Genomic DNA, 14,953 nt, shown 5'->3' with positions numbered 1-14,953 from the left:
ATAAAAGAGTGGATCAGTAATTAAGCACTTACCTTGTACAAGGTAGTTCCTTGTTTAGTTCTGACAACAACCATATTCCCATTTTTTTCTGATGAAAAAACTGAGAAATAAAAACATAAAATAATTTGCTAAAGTCACACAGCAAGTAAATAGCAGAAATAAAATTCTAAGTCAGGATTAATTCTGAAGTTCAGGCTTTTAACTGCTGTCCTGTATCTTTTGTATTTTTATAAAGCTATAAAAGTATATCCAGACTCAATTATTAGCCACTTTGACCAGCTTCTTTTTTAACACAAATATGTACACACACACACACACGCACACACACACACACACACAGTTTTTCCTAACTGTTTTCCATTCCACATTAAGAACAGAGCTTAGTTGTTACAATAAGAAATCTGTATTTTTCTTTGTTGAGCGCATTGTGGATTTTATAAATTCTTTTTTTTTTTTTTTTTTTTAAATTTTATTTTGTCGATATACATTGTAGCTGATTATTGCTTCCCATCACCAAAACCTCCCTCCCTTCTCCCTCCCCCCCTCCCCCCCCGACAATGTCCTTTCTGTTTGCTTGTTGTATCAACTTCGAATAATTGTGGTTGTTATATCTTCTTCCCCCCCCCCCCGGTTTGTGTGTGTGTGTGTGTGTATGTGTGTGTGTGAATTTATATATTAATTTTTAGCTCCCTCCAATAAGTGAGAACATGTGGTATTTCTCTTTCTGTGCCTGACTTGTTTCACTTAATATAATTCTCTCAAGGTCCATCCATGTTGTTGCAAATGGCAGTATTTCATTCGTTTTTATAGCTGAGTAGTATTCCATTGTGTAGATGTACCACATTTTCCGTATCCACTCATCTGATGATGGGCATTTGGGCTGGTTCCAACTCTTGGCTATTGTAAAGAGTGCTGCGATGAACATTGGGGAACAGGTATACCTTCGACTTGATGATTTCCATTCCTCTGGGTATATTCCCAACAGTGGGATGGCTGGGTCGTATGGTAGATCTATTTGCAATTGTTTAAGGAACCTCCATACCATTTTCCATAGAGGCTGCACCATTTTGCAGTCCCACCAACAATGTATGAGAGTTCCTTTTTCTCCGCAGCCTCGCCAGCATTTATCGCTCAGAGTCTTTTGGATTTTAGCCATCCTAACTGGGGTTAGATGGTATCTCAATGTGGTTTTGATTTGCATTTCCCGGATGCTGAGTGATGTTGAGCATTTTTTCATATGTCTGTTGGCCATTTGGATATCTTCCTTAGAGAAATGCCTACTTAGCTCTTTTGCCCATTTTTTAATTGGGTTGCTTGTTTTCTTCTTGTAAAGTTGTTTGAGTTCCTTATATATTCTGGATATTAATCCTTTGTCAGATGTATATTTTGCAAATATTTTCTCCCACTCTGTTGGTTGTCTTTTAACTCTTTTAATTGTTTCTTTTGCTGTGCAGAAGCTTTTTAGTTTGATATAATCCCATTTGTTTATTTTTCCTTTGGTTGCCCGTGCTTTTGGGGTCGTATTCATGAAGTCTGTGCCCAGTCCTATTTCCTGAAGTGTTTCTCCTATGTTTTCTTTAAGAAGTTTTATTGTCTCAGGGTGTATATTTAAATCCTTAATCCATTTTGAGTTGATTTTAGTATACGGTGAGAGGTATGGATCTAGTTTCATTCTCCTGCATATCGATATCCAGTTATCCCAGCACCACTTGCTGAAGAGGCAGTCCCTTCGCCACTGAATAGGCTTGGTGCCTTTGTCAAAGATCAGATGGCAGTAAGTGTGTGGGTTGATTTCTGGATTCTCTATTCTATTCCATTGGTCAGTGTGTCTGTTTTTATGCCAGTACCATACTGTTTTGGTTATTATAGCTTTGTAGTATAGCTTAAAGTCAGGTAGTGTTATGCCTCCAGCTTTATTTTTTTTGCTGAGCATTGCTTTAGCTATTCGTGGTCTTTTATTGTTCCATATAAATGTCTGAATAGTTTTTTCCATTTCTGAGAAAAATGTCTTTGGAATTTTGATGGGGATTGCATTGAATTTGTATATCACTTTGGGTAGTATGGACATTTTCACTATGTTGATTCTTCCAATCCAAGAGCATGGAATATCTTTCCATCTTCTTGTATCCTCTCTAATTTCTCTCAGCAGTGGTTTGTAGTTCTCATTATAGAGATTTTTCACCTCCTTGGTTAACTCAATTCCTAAGTATTTTATTTTTTTGGTGGCTATTGTAAATGGGCAGGCTTTCTTGATTTCTCCTTCTGCATGTTCACTATTGGAGAAAAGAAATGCTACTGATTTTTGTGTGTTGATTTTGTATCCTGCTACTGTGCTGAAATCATTTATCAATTCCAGCAGTTTTTTTGTAGAGGTTTTAGGCTGTCCGATATATAGGATCATGTCATCTGCAAACAGGGACAGTTTGACTTCATCTTTTCCAATCTGGATGCCCTTTATTTCCTTCTCTTCTCTAATTGCTCTGGCTAGTACTTCCAACACTATGTTGAATAGAAGTGGTGAGAGTGGGCATCCTTGTCTAGTGCCTGTTCTTAAAGGAAAAGCTTTCAGCTTTTCCCCATTCAGGATGATATTGGCAGTGGGTTTGTCATATATGGCTTTAATTATGTTGAGATACTTTCCCTCTATACCTAACTTATAGAGGGTCTTTGTCATGAATGAGTGCTGAACTTTATCAAATGCTTTTTCAGCATCTATAGAGATGATCATATGGTCCTTGTGTCTGAGTTTATTAATATGGTGTATCACATTTATTGATTTGCGTATGTTGAACCAACCTTGCATCCCTGGGATGAATCCCACTTGATCGTGATGAATAATTTTTCGTATGTGTTGCTGTATTCTGTTTGCTAGTATTTTAGTGAGGATTTTTGCATCTATATTCATCAAGGATATCGGCCTGTAGTTTTCTTTTTTGGTTATATCTTTACCTGGTTTTGGTATCAGGATGATGTTTGCTTCATAGAATGAGTTTGGGAGATTTGCGTCCGTTTCAATCTTTTGGAATAGTTTGTAAAGAATCGGTGTCAATTCCTCTTTGAATGTTTGGTAAAATTCTGCTGTGAATCCATCTGGTCCTGGGCTTTTCTTTGTTGGGAGCCTTCTGATAACAGCTTCAATCTCCTTTATTGTTATTGGTCTGTTCAAATTTTCTACGTCTTCACGGTTCAGTTTTGGGAGCTTGTGTGTGTCCAGAAATTTATCCATTTCCTCCAGATTTTCAAATTTGTTGGCGTATAGTTGTTTATAGTAGTCTCGAATGATTCCTTGTATTTCAGATGAATCAGTTGTAATATCGCCTTTTTCATTTCTAATTTTTGTTATTTGAGTCTTCTCTCTTCTTTTTTTTGTTAGCCATGCTAATGGTTTGTCAATTTTATTTATCTTTTCAAAAAACCAACTTTTTGATTCGTTGATCTTTTGAATTGTTTTTTGGTTTTCAATTTCATTCAGTTCTGCTCTGATCTTAATGATTTCTTTCCGTCTGCTAACTTTAGGTTTGGATTGTTCTTGTTTTTCTAGTTCTTTAAGGTGAAGTGTTAGGTTGTTCACTTGCCATCTTTCCATTCTTCTGAAGTGAGCATTTAATGCAATAAATTTTCCCCTCAATACTGCTTTTGCAGTATCCCACAGGTTTTGGTATGATGTATCATTGTTTTCATTAGTTTCAATAAACTTTTTGATTTCCTGCTTGATTTCTTCTTGGACCCATATGTCATTAAGTAGAATGCTGTTTAATTTCCATGTGTTTGTATAGTTTCCAAAGTTTTGTTTGTTATTAATTTCTAGTTTTAATCCATTGTGGTCTGAGAAGATACATGGGATAATTGCAATTTTTTTGAATTTATTGAGACTTGATTTGTGACCTAATATGTGATCTATCCTGGAGAATGATCCATGTGCTGATGAGAAGAATGAATATTCTGAGGTTGTTGGGTGGAATGTTCTGTAGATATCTGCCAATTCCAATTGGTCTAGAGTCTTGTTTAGATCTTGTGTTTCTCTACTGATTCTTTGCCTAGATGATCTGTCTAATATTGACAGTGGAGTGTTCAGGTCCCCTGCTATTATGGTATTAGTGTCTATTTCCTTCTTTAGGTCTAATAGAGTTTGTTTTATAAATCTGGCTGCTCCAACATTGGGTGTGTACATATTTATGATTGTTATGTCTTCTTGATGGATCAGTCCTTTTATCATTAAGTAGTGTCCCTCATTGTCTCTTTTTATGGTTTTTAGTTTAAAGTCTATTTTGTCAGATATAAGAATAGCCACTCCAGCTCGTTTTTCTTTTCTGTTTGCATGGTAAATCTTTTTCCATCCTCTCACTCTTAGTCTGTGTGAATCTTTATGGGTGAGGTGGGTCTCTTGTAGGCAGCATATAGTTGGGTCCTGCTTTTTGATCCAGTCAGCCAGTCTGTGTCTTTTAATTGGGGAATTTAAGCCTTTAACATTAAGAGTTGTTATTGAAAGGTGTTGATTTATTCCTAGCATTTTATTGGTTGTTTGGTTGTCTTAGGTGTCTTTTGTTCCTTGCTTTCTGATTTACTGTTTGGTTTCTGTGTTTGTTGGTTCCTTAGGTTGTAGATAGTGTTTTTGTTAGCTTGTTTTCTCTTCATGAATGCCATTTTTATTGTACTAGCGGGTTTAGATTTTTCTTAGGTTTTTATGGCAGTGGTAGTTATTTTTCAGGAACCAAACCCAGTACTCCCTTGAGGATTTCTTGTAAGGGTGGTCTTGTGGTAGTGAACTCCCGCAGTTTTTGTTTGTCTGAGAAATATACTATTTGCCCCTCATTTCGGAAGGATAGCCTTGCAGGGTAGAGTATTCTTGGCTGGCAATCTTTGTCTTTTAGTATTTTGAAAATATCATCCCATTCCTTTCTAGCTTTTAGGGTTTGTGATGAAAAGTCTGATGTTAACCTGATTGGGGCTCCCTTATAGGTGATTTGACGCTTCTCTCTTGCAGCTTTTAAGATTCTCTCTTTGTCTCTGAGTTTTGCCAATTTGACTATGACATGTCTTGGAGAAGGCCTTTTTGGGTTGAATACATTTGGAGATCGTTGAGCTTCCTGGATCTGCAGATCTGTGATTTTTCCTATACCTGGGAAGTTTTCTGCCACTATTTTGTTGAATATGTTTTCAATGGAATCTCCATTTTCCTCCCCTTCTGGAATACCCATGACTCGGATATTTGAGCGCTTGAGGTTGTCTGATATCTCTCTCAGATTTTCTTCCATGTCCTTGATTCTTTTTTCTTTCTTTTTGTCTGCTTGTGTTATTTCAAACAGCCCATCTTCAAGTTCAGAGGTTCTCTCTTCAACTTCGACAAGCCTGCTGGTTAAACTCTCCGTTGTGTTTTTTATTTCGCTGAATAACTTCTTCAGTTCAGCAAGTTCTGCTACATTTTTTTTCAGGACATTGATTTCCTTGTATATTTCCTCTTTCAGATCCTGTATACTTTTCCTCATTTCATCATGATGTCTAGCTGAGTTTTCTTGTATCTTATTCAGTTTCCTTAGAATTATCACTTGAAATTCCTTGTCAGTTATTTCAAGGGCTTCTTGTTCTATAGGATCTAGAGTATGAGATTTATTAACTTTTGGTGGTGTACTTTCTTGATTTTTTGTATTTCTGGTGTCTTTTTTTTGGTGTTTATTCATTGTGGCAGGGGGTTTCACAGTCCACCGGTTTGAGACTAACGACTAACTAGGATGTTGCTGTGGTTGCCAATTTGGTATGGCTCCCGCCGTGACTGCTCAGTTGGCCTCTAGTGTCTTGTGTGTGTGGTTGCCTCGGGTCTTGGGCTTCTCCGGGGATCCACCTTTCTGGTCAGCTTGTACTCTGCTGGGCTGGTGGATCACGCACCACAGGGTGTGTGATCTCTGTTGAGCTTTCACTTTCTGTACAGGACTTCTCCCCGTTCCGTGTGCTCTGGCCCAGGCTGTTAGATGGTGCAGTGGCGACCCCACCGGGTGTGTGGTTTCTGTCGAGTCTCCGCCTCCCTGGCCGCACGTCTCCCCCCTCTGTGCACACTGTGCTGGGCTGGGGTGTGTCTTCTGCACCCCTCGTCTATCAGCTGGGCCTTCAAGACCCTGCTCAGCACCGCCTCGCCCAGGAAGTCTACCAGGATTCTGCTAGGCACAGACGACCGGTCTCTCTGGGTGCCTTTGTAGCACTGTGTAGATCTTTCTCGGGTCTTGTTCACCTTTGTATCCCCCCAGTATAAACCGAGTCTAGTGCCCGCCTGCAGCCTGCTCTCCGGCAGGTTCTAGCGGACCTGGGAACTCTCCTACCACACTATTCCCAACCAGAAATTCGTTAGGCTTTTTTCCAAACTGGTGGTCGCAGAGATGGTATCTGCCTCCCAGTAACAGGAAGTTTACCGGGCCGGAGTCCAGGGTGTGGTGGAGTGACAGTCGGCCCGCCCGTATTTCCTAGCCCTCCCAACACTGGTCGGGACGCCCCACACCCCCAGCCCCGCCAGAGAACCGCGGAGGGAGTGGGAGAGGAGGCCGGCCCGCAGGGTCCGGAAAGCCCCGCGCCAGGCCAAGCAAATGGGCTCAGTGATGGCCGATCAGGGCGGAACTGCCCGCACCTGGGAAAATGGAGGCAGCACTGGGGCAGTGAGTGGCCTGGTGGTGGAGGCGGGTGCCGGGTGGGCAACCACCCCCCGAACAGAGCTGTGCCAGGGATCACTCACAGTGCTGTGCCAGGTCGGGCGCTCGCTCTGTCTCTGGTTTGTTGCCTTCCGTGTTCTCGGCGCTGCTCCGTGTTCTCGGCGCTGCCGCCTCGGGCTGTTCAGTCGCCGCGCCGCTCGGGCGCTCCCAGGAATCTTCTTTAATGCCGGCCTGAAACCTCGGATCCTGAATAGGGCAGCTGGCCGCCTTCAGTGCGGCCCCAGCCTCCGGGATCCTGGCTGCATCCACAGCAGCCCTGGCGCCGTGCTCCCTGCTTCAAGACTCGCTTTTGCAGCTAAGAATCAGTTCTTTTCCTGCTCCACACTTCAAAGCTGTTGCCGGTAAATGAGGCAGCCTCTCCTGCCGGGGGCAAAGTGGCGTTGAGCCCCCACGACCGGCCAGCAGCAGCAGTCCTCCCTTAAGAGATGGCCAGAGGAAGGACCACAAGTTTCCTGGCTGCCTGAGGCCCAGTGGCCACCTTTTCCACCTCAGCTACTCCGCGCCAGCCGCCGCAGCCGCCGCCATCTTGAAACTCCCCGGATTTTATAAATTCTAATATACATGATTAATTGGCAGCAAGAAGGAGGAATTTGGTCTTAGATGCCTTGGGCATTTGTGCATTTATGGAGTTGTGGGTGTAGCAGAGAGGGCACTGGACCCGGAAGCAGAAGTTGGGGTTTGCACATGACCTCCATTACTTGCTCACCGAATGATCTTACGTGTTTTAGGAAGAGGTAATGAAGCATGCATATGTGCAGTTTGTAAATCATACATCCACAAAAATAAGTTATTTGTGAATGGAATGCATGGGAATGTGAAAGGAAGATTTGAAGCAATTAAGTAAGGTTAGACACTCCTGTGTCTCAACTATGCTGAATACTTGGGAAAATGCAAGGAATTTTTGGAAGTGAGCCCCTGAATGAGTAATTCTAAAAGCCTGGAGTGTGTCTGGTAGGGGGACTTTCTTGGGTCTCTTCTACTAAGCTTCCCATACCTACTTGCTGGAAATTTGCTTCCTCAAAAGCTATGGGTTAATGACATATCCTAGTCCAGGGATGAAAGAGAGTAGACATAAAATCCAAAACTTGACTTACATGTTAAGCTCAAGTCTGTGATGTGCTGTGTTCATGTGTTTTTTGGAACTTCCAGGGAGACCGAAATAAGTACCTGATTCAGGTAGATGGCTAGGTGGGCAGGTAAAGGGCTGATGCTCACATTCCATAACCAGACATCTTCTTTCTTTTTTCAGTTTAAAAAATCTATCTCCCTGCTAAACCACTTCTCCAAATTGGTTCTAATTTCATGTATCAGTCAAAGCTGCCCTTTCTGACCTTCTAGTCTGTGATAAGGAAGGAGATGAGAGAAAGGAGCACAGAGCAGATAGACAGATAGATCAACTTCGATGCTAAAGGGATGGAGCACTTTCCTGACACTACCTCAGATCCCTGCCTCTGTCCCACCCTTTGCCTCCCAGCATCATTCTGCTTTTCCCTGCTTCCCATCAGAGAAGGCAGAGATGGCCAGACTCACTGTGGCAGGAACTGTCTTGTTTGGAGAAGCCCCATTAGCTTCTTAGGTTTGAGCTCTGCTCTTCCGGCCTCCTCTGGGTGATCGCTGAGCTGAGGGAGCTATGTTGTGCTCATTCCTTCCTGACCCCTCTGGAGAGTTTGCTCTGTGACCTCAAGTGAGGGTAATCAAAGTGATGGAACATTGGGTGCATGTGTGTATGTGTGCATGTGTGTCTCTCTGTGTGTGTGTTTGGTGAATAGAGTGTTGTAATTCAGGTTATGTGGAAACCAGTCTTTGAGATGGAGATTAACATGCAGAATGTTTATTAGAGAGTGCTCTTCTTGTAAACAGCTGTGGAAGAGAGAGAAAGAAAGAAGAATTGGGCAGAGAGAGAAGTTGGGCTGTGATACAGTCCCCTTGAGTGCCTCCGCTGACCCTATTGGGAGTTCTGCACTTAGAATATCAAGAGAGATGGCTGTTTATAACACCATGTGCATCACTGGATGTGGGCTGCCCCCAGAAGGAAGGCATGCTCTTTGGCAAAGCAGTTTCCTTCTGCTGAGGGAAGCCCAGAGGAAAGCTTGGAGCTGAGGACTATCTTACAAGACAGTCCTGAATGAGCTCCAGTGTTGCCGTCATGCATTTCTGGTCTGCACTTACTTTCACCTCTTTGTCAGTTGATCCTAGGGAATATTCAGCACACCCATAGATTTCTAATCTCTGTTCTAGATTACTGAATTCCTAAAAATGATACTGATGTGGAAGGCCTCCTGCATCTTTGCAGTGTTTGTCTTCTACCCTCGAAGTCTTGTGTCTTGCAAAGGTTCCAACTTGCCAGCAGCTTCTTAGTTGTCAGGTCAATCACTATGACGTTATTGAATTTGATGGACGAGTTGGTCTGGATCTTTTCAAACTGTATTTTGACCTAATTCAAAAGAGTTAGTAGAGCCCTGGTGCAAACTGCAAACATATACTCTTTTCCATTCAAAGTGCGTGCAAACTGTTTCTGATCCTTTTATGTGATGGGAGTGGAAAAGAATGCATTCACTAGAGGAATAGCTGCAAACCATGTACACAGGGCCATGCCGGTCTTTTGCAGCAAATATACTATATCTGGTGGGATAGCTGGGATTGAGGCTATTCCTTGGTTGAGATTGCAGTAGTCCACTGTCATCTTCCAGGATTTCTGCAGGGCCTTGGCTGGTGAATTAAGGAGAGATATACCTTGTCTGCCATTCTGTCTGCGATAAAATATTATTTTTGGTCAATTATCTTGGCCGGGGGCTGGGCAGTTCCCATAGGTCAGAGATCCAATGCTGGACTTGCGTCAACTGCCAAGCATATAATCCTAATAATATATTTGGAAAATGGTGAAATGATCACAGAGTATGTCAAAGACTAAGTGGACACACTGTGTATCAGACTTGAGCCAATACTCCGTTTAATACCTTGTACCTATATGTACCTTCTCTAACAATGGGACCATAATGACACTTTCCACATTTATTTCACCAAATAAATGTTCATAGCTATGTCCCGGAGAGGATAGGAACAATCATTATGTGTACACTTTTTTTTAATTGAAAAATAATTGATTAAGCATATTTGTACGGTACAGAGTAAAATATCAAAACCTGTGTTCAAGGTGTATGATCAAATCAGGATAATTAACATTCTCATCATTACAGAACATAATCACTCCTGTGTCCATACAAACTCCTCGCTAGCCCCCCTTCCACTCCCCCTTTCCCACCTCTAGTAACCACAGCTCTGTTCTTTCCTTCTGAAAGTTCAATGTATTATTGTGATTGTTCTTTGTTTCTTTATTTCTTTTTTATTAGCCTATTCATTATTATAAATCGTTTTTCTTTATACCCCTTCCCAACCTATCACTCTCCAACTTCTCTTCCTCACACCCAGCTCTATTATCCTTAGGTTTGTTCTCTCCTTCTGGAAGTTCAATGTATTTCTGGGCTTGCTTGATTTTCTTTCTTTTCCTTCCTTCCTTTCTTCCTCCTTCCCTCCCTCCTTCCCCCATGCCCTCCTTCCAGTTCTTTCTTAGCACCCAGTTATGAGTGAGGACATGCACTATTTCTCTTTCTGTGTCTGGCTTATTATCATAATTTTCTGCTTTTTAAAAAATTAATACACTTTATTTCTTAAAGAATTTTTAGGTTTACAAAAAAGTGGAGCACAAAGAAGAGAGTTCCTGTATATCTCTTCTTTCAACTTTCCCGTATTGTTAACATCTTGAATCAGTGTGGCACATTTGTTACAATTGATGAACCAGTACCAATCCATTATTGTTACTTTTTAAAATATTAATATCTAACATTTATTGGATATGTACTAAATGATGGACACTAGACTAAAGATAAGATTATGTGCATAATCTTACTTAATCCTTATTCTTTTTTCTTTTTTAAATTTAAACATAATTGTATGTATCTCTGGGGTATAGCATTGAATATCAATACCTGTGTGCAATATGCAATGCTCAAATCAGGAGAATTAGTATATTGAACATTACACAATGTAATCTTTTTTTGTGGCTCTTTTCCAATTTCCATTAACTGTCCATCTCCCTCCCCCTTTCCCACCTGTGGTGGCATGAGTTCTGTTTTCTCCTTTTGAAAGTTCAACAAATTATTGTGATTAATTTATCTTTCTTTTTATTTATTTTTGTGCCTCAAACTTATGAGTGAGAACATGCAGCATTTCTCTTTCTGTGCCTGATTTATTTCACTTAACACAATTTTCTCCAAGTTCATCCATGTTGCTACGAATGGCAGAATTTCATTCTTTTTTTTAAATGGTAGATTAGTTTTCCATTTTGCATATGTAGCACATTTTCCTAATCCAATCGTCTGTTGTTTGACATTGAGGTTGGTTGCAACTCTTGGCTATTATAAATAGAGCTGTGATAAACATGGGAATGTAGGTATTCCTTTGACCTGATGATTTCTATTCCTTTGGGTATATATCCAGAATTGCAATTGCTGAATATTATGACAGTTCTACCTGTAGTTGTTTGAGAAACCTCTGCAGTGTTTTCCATAATGCTGCACCAATTGACAACTAATTGAGAATGGGCTTACTTTCTTGATTTCTTTTTCTGTTAGTTCATTATTGGACAGCAAAAATGCTATTGATTTTTGTGTGCTGATTTTGTATCCTGCAACATTACTGAAATGGTTTATCAGCTGTAAGAGTTTTTTGGTAGAGACTTTAGGTTTTTCTATATGTAGGATCATGTCCTGTCCAACAGGGACAGTTTGACTTCATCTTTACCAATCTGGATGCCCTTTCTTTCTTTCTCTTGCTTGATTGCTTTGGCTAGTACTTCAAGTACTATCTTAAATTGGAGTCTTGGTCCTGTTCTTAAGGCAAAAGCCTTCAGCTTTCCCCCATTCAGGATGATATTGGCAGCAGGTGTTTCATATATGGCTTCTTTTGTGTTGAGATACTTTCCTTCCATACCTAATTTGCTGAGAGCCTTTATCATAAAGGGTTGTTGAATTTTGGTGAATGCTTTTTCTGTGTCTTTGAGATAATCATATGGTTTTTGTCCTTGATTTTGTTGGTGTGGTGTATCACATTTCATTTATTGACTTGTGTGTGTTGAAACATCCTTGTGTCCCTGAGATGAATCCCACGTGATCATGGTGTATAATTTTTTTGATGAGTTGCTGTATTCTGACTGCTAATAGTTTATTGAGGATTTTTGGATCTATGTTCTTCAGAGGTATTGATCTATAGTTTTCTTTTTTTGTTGTATCTTTGTCTGGTTTTGGTATCATGGTGCTGCTGGCCTCCTAGAATCAGTTAGGGAGAAATACTTCTGTTTCAATTTGCTGGAATGGTTTTAAGAGAATTGGTGTTAATTCCTTTTTAAAGATTTTGTAGAATTCAGCTGTAAAGCCGCCCAGTCCTGGGCTTCCCTTAATTGCAAGATTGCTGATTACTGCTTCAATCTCATTGCTTGTTATTGGTCTGTTTAGGTCTTATATTTCTTCTTGGTTTGGTATTGGTAGCTTGTATGTGTCCACAAACTTATCTGTTACTCCAGGTTTTCAAATTTGTTGACATATAGCTGTTTGTAATAGTTTCTAATGATTCTTTGCGTTCCTGTGGTATCAGTTGTAATGTTCCTTTTTCACTTTTGACTTTTGTTATTTGGGTCTCTCTCTCCTCTCTCTCTCTCTCTCTCTCTCTCTCTTTGTTAATCTAGCTAATGGCTTGTCTATTTTGTTTATCTTCCCAGAAAACCAATTTTTTTGTTTCATTGGTCTTTTATATCATTTATTGGGTCTATCGTTTAGTTCTGCTCTGATCTTAATTATTTTTTTCCATTTACAAACTTTGGGATTGGATTGTTCTTGTGGTTCTAGTTCTTTTTCTTATGGAAACATAATTAATTATATATATTTATAGAGTACAGATTTAAAAATCAATACATGTGTACAAAATGTGGAGACCAAATCAGATTAATTAGTATATTCATGTTTATAAAATGTAACCAATCATAGTGACGCTTAATTTCTTGCTAACTCCCCTCCCTCTCCCATTTTCCTACCTCTAATAACCACTGCTGTGTTCTCTTTTTTCTGAAGTTCACTGGATTATTGTGAGTGTTCCCTCTTTCTTCTTTTGTTTCTTCCTGTTTTTTTCTTTTTCTTTCCCCTTTCTTTCTTTCCTTCCTTCTTTACTTTTTTCTTTTCCATCTTTTCTTCCTTCCTTCCTCCCTCCCTTCCTTCCTTGCTTTTTTCTGCTACCATTTATGAATGAGGACATGTGGTATTTCTGTTTCTGTGCCTTGCTTATTTCACTTTACATAATTTTCTCTAAGTTCATCCATGTTGATGCAAATGGCAGAATTTCATTCTTTTTTATGGCACAGTAGTAGTCCACTGAATATGTATATCACATTTTGCTTACCCCATCATCCTTTGATGGACATTTAGGTTGGTACCAATTCTTGGCTATTGTAAATAGAGCTGCAATAAACATCGGAGTGCAGGTATCCCTTCAACATGATGATTTCCATTCCTTTGGGTATATACCTTCTAGTGCGATTGCGGATCATATGGCAGTTCTCCCTGTAGTTGTTTGATGAAAGTCCACCCTGTTTTCTATAACAGTTGCACTAATTTACAGTCCCATCAACAGTTTAGGAGGGTTCCTCTTTCTCAAAGTCATCACCAGCATTTGTTATTCTCTGTCTTTTTGGTAATAGCCTGTCCAACTGGGGTGAGATGACATCTCAATGTGGTTTTGATTTGTATTTCTCAGATGGTAAGTGATGTCAAGCATTTTTTCATGTGTCTGTTGGCCATTTATATATCTTCCTTGGAGAGGTGCCTGTTCAGCTCTTTACCCATTGTTTAATCGGGTTACTTGTTTTCTTACTGTTGAGTTGTTTGAGTTCTTTGTATATCCTGGATATTAATCCTTTGTTGGATGTATAGTTTGCAAATATTTTCTTTCACTCTGTGGATTGCCTTTTCTCTCTGTTAATTGTTTCCTTTGCTGTGCATAGATGTTTTAGTTTGATATAATCCCATTTGATTATTTTTCCTTTTGTTGCCTGTGCTTTTGGTGTCATATTCATAAAGTCTTTGCCCAGTCCTACATCCTGAAGTGTTTCCCTTATGTATTCTATTAGGAATTATATACTTTTAGTTCTTATATTTAAGTGTTTAATCCATTTTGAGTTCATTTTAGTATATGGCAAGAGGTACAGTTAAGTTTCAGGATACAAAATCAACATGCAAAAATCAGTAGTGTTTATACATCAATAATGAACTCACAGAAAAACAAATCAACAAAGCAAGCCCATTTACAATAGTCACTTAAAAAATGAAATATCTAGGGATCAATTAAACCAAGGAGATGAAGGATCTCTACAATAAGAACTACAATCACTGCCAAAAGAAATTAAGGAGGACATAAGAAGATGGAAAGACATTCCATGTTCTAGGATTGGAAGAAATGACTTTGTGAAAATGTCCATACTACCTAAAGCAATCTACATGTTCAGTGCAACCCCCATCAAAATACTTATAGTGTTCTTCACAGAAATAGGAAAAACAATCCTAACATTTATATAGAACAACAAAAGACCCCAAATAACCAAAGCAACCCTGAACAAAAAAATAAATCCAAAAGCATAACACTCCCTGATTTCAAAGTATACTAGAAAGCTCTAATAACCAAAAGAGCATGGTATTGGCATAAAAACAGACAGTCCAACCCATGGGACAAACTAGAGAACCCAGAAATCAACCCACATATTTACAGTCAACTGATCTTTTACAAAGACAACAAGAATGTACATTAGGGAAAAGACTTCCTCTTCAATAAATGGTGGTGGGAAAACTGGATATCCATGTGTAGATGAATGAAACTTGGTTTTCTAGTCCCTTGATGTACAGAATTAGGTTGTTCATTTGAAATCTTTCTATTTTTTGGATGTAAGCATTTACTGCAATAAACTTCCTTCTCAGTACTGCTTTTGCAGTATCTGAGAGGTTTTGGTCAGATGTGTGTTTATTTTTGTTTCATGAAATTATTTGATCTCCTGTTTAATTTCCTTTTGTATCTCTTGAACTTTCAGAAGCCTGTTGTTTAATTTCCATGTATTTGTATAGTGTCCTCAGTTTTGCTTGTTATTAATATCTTGTTTTTTTTTTTTTTTTTTTTTTGACCAGTAGGGGGATCACAACCCTTGGCATGGTGTTGTCTGCACC

This window comes from Cynocephalus volans, chromosome 17 (genome assembly GCF_027409185.1).
Source record: "Cynocephalus volans isolate mCynVol1 chromosome 17, mCynVol1.pri, whole genome shotgun sequence".
NCBI classification, from domain to species: Eukaryota; Metazoa; Chordata; class Mammalia; order Dermoptera; family Cynocephalidae; genus Cynocephalus; species Cynocephalus volans.
This window is presented reverse-complemented; position numbering follows the sequence as displayed.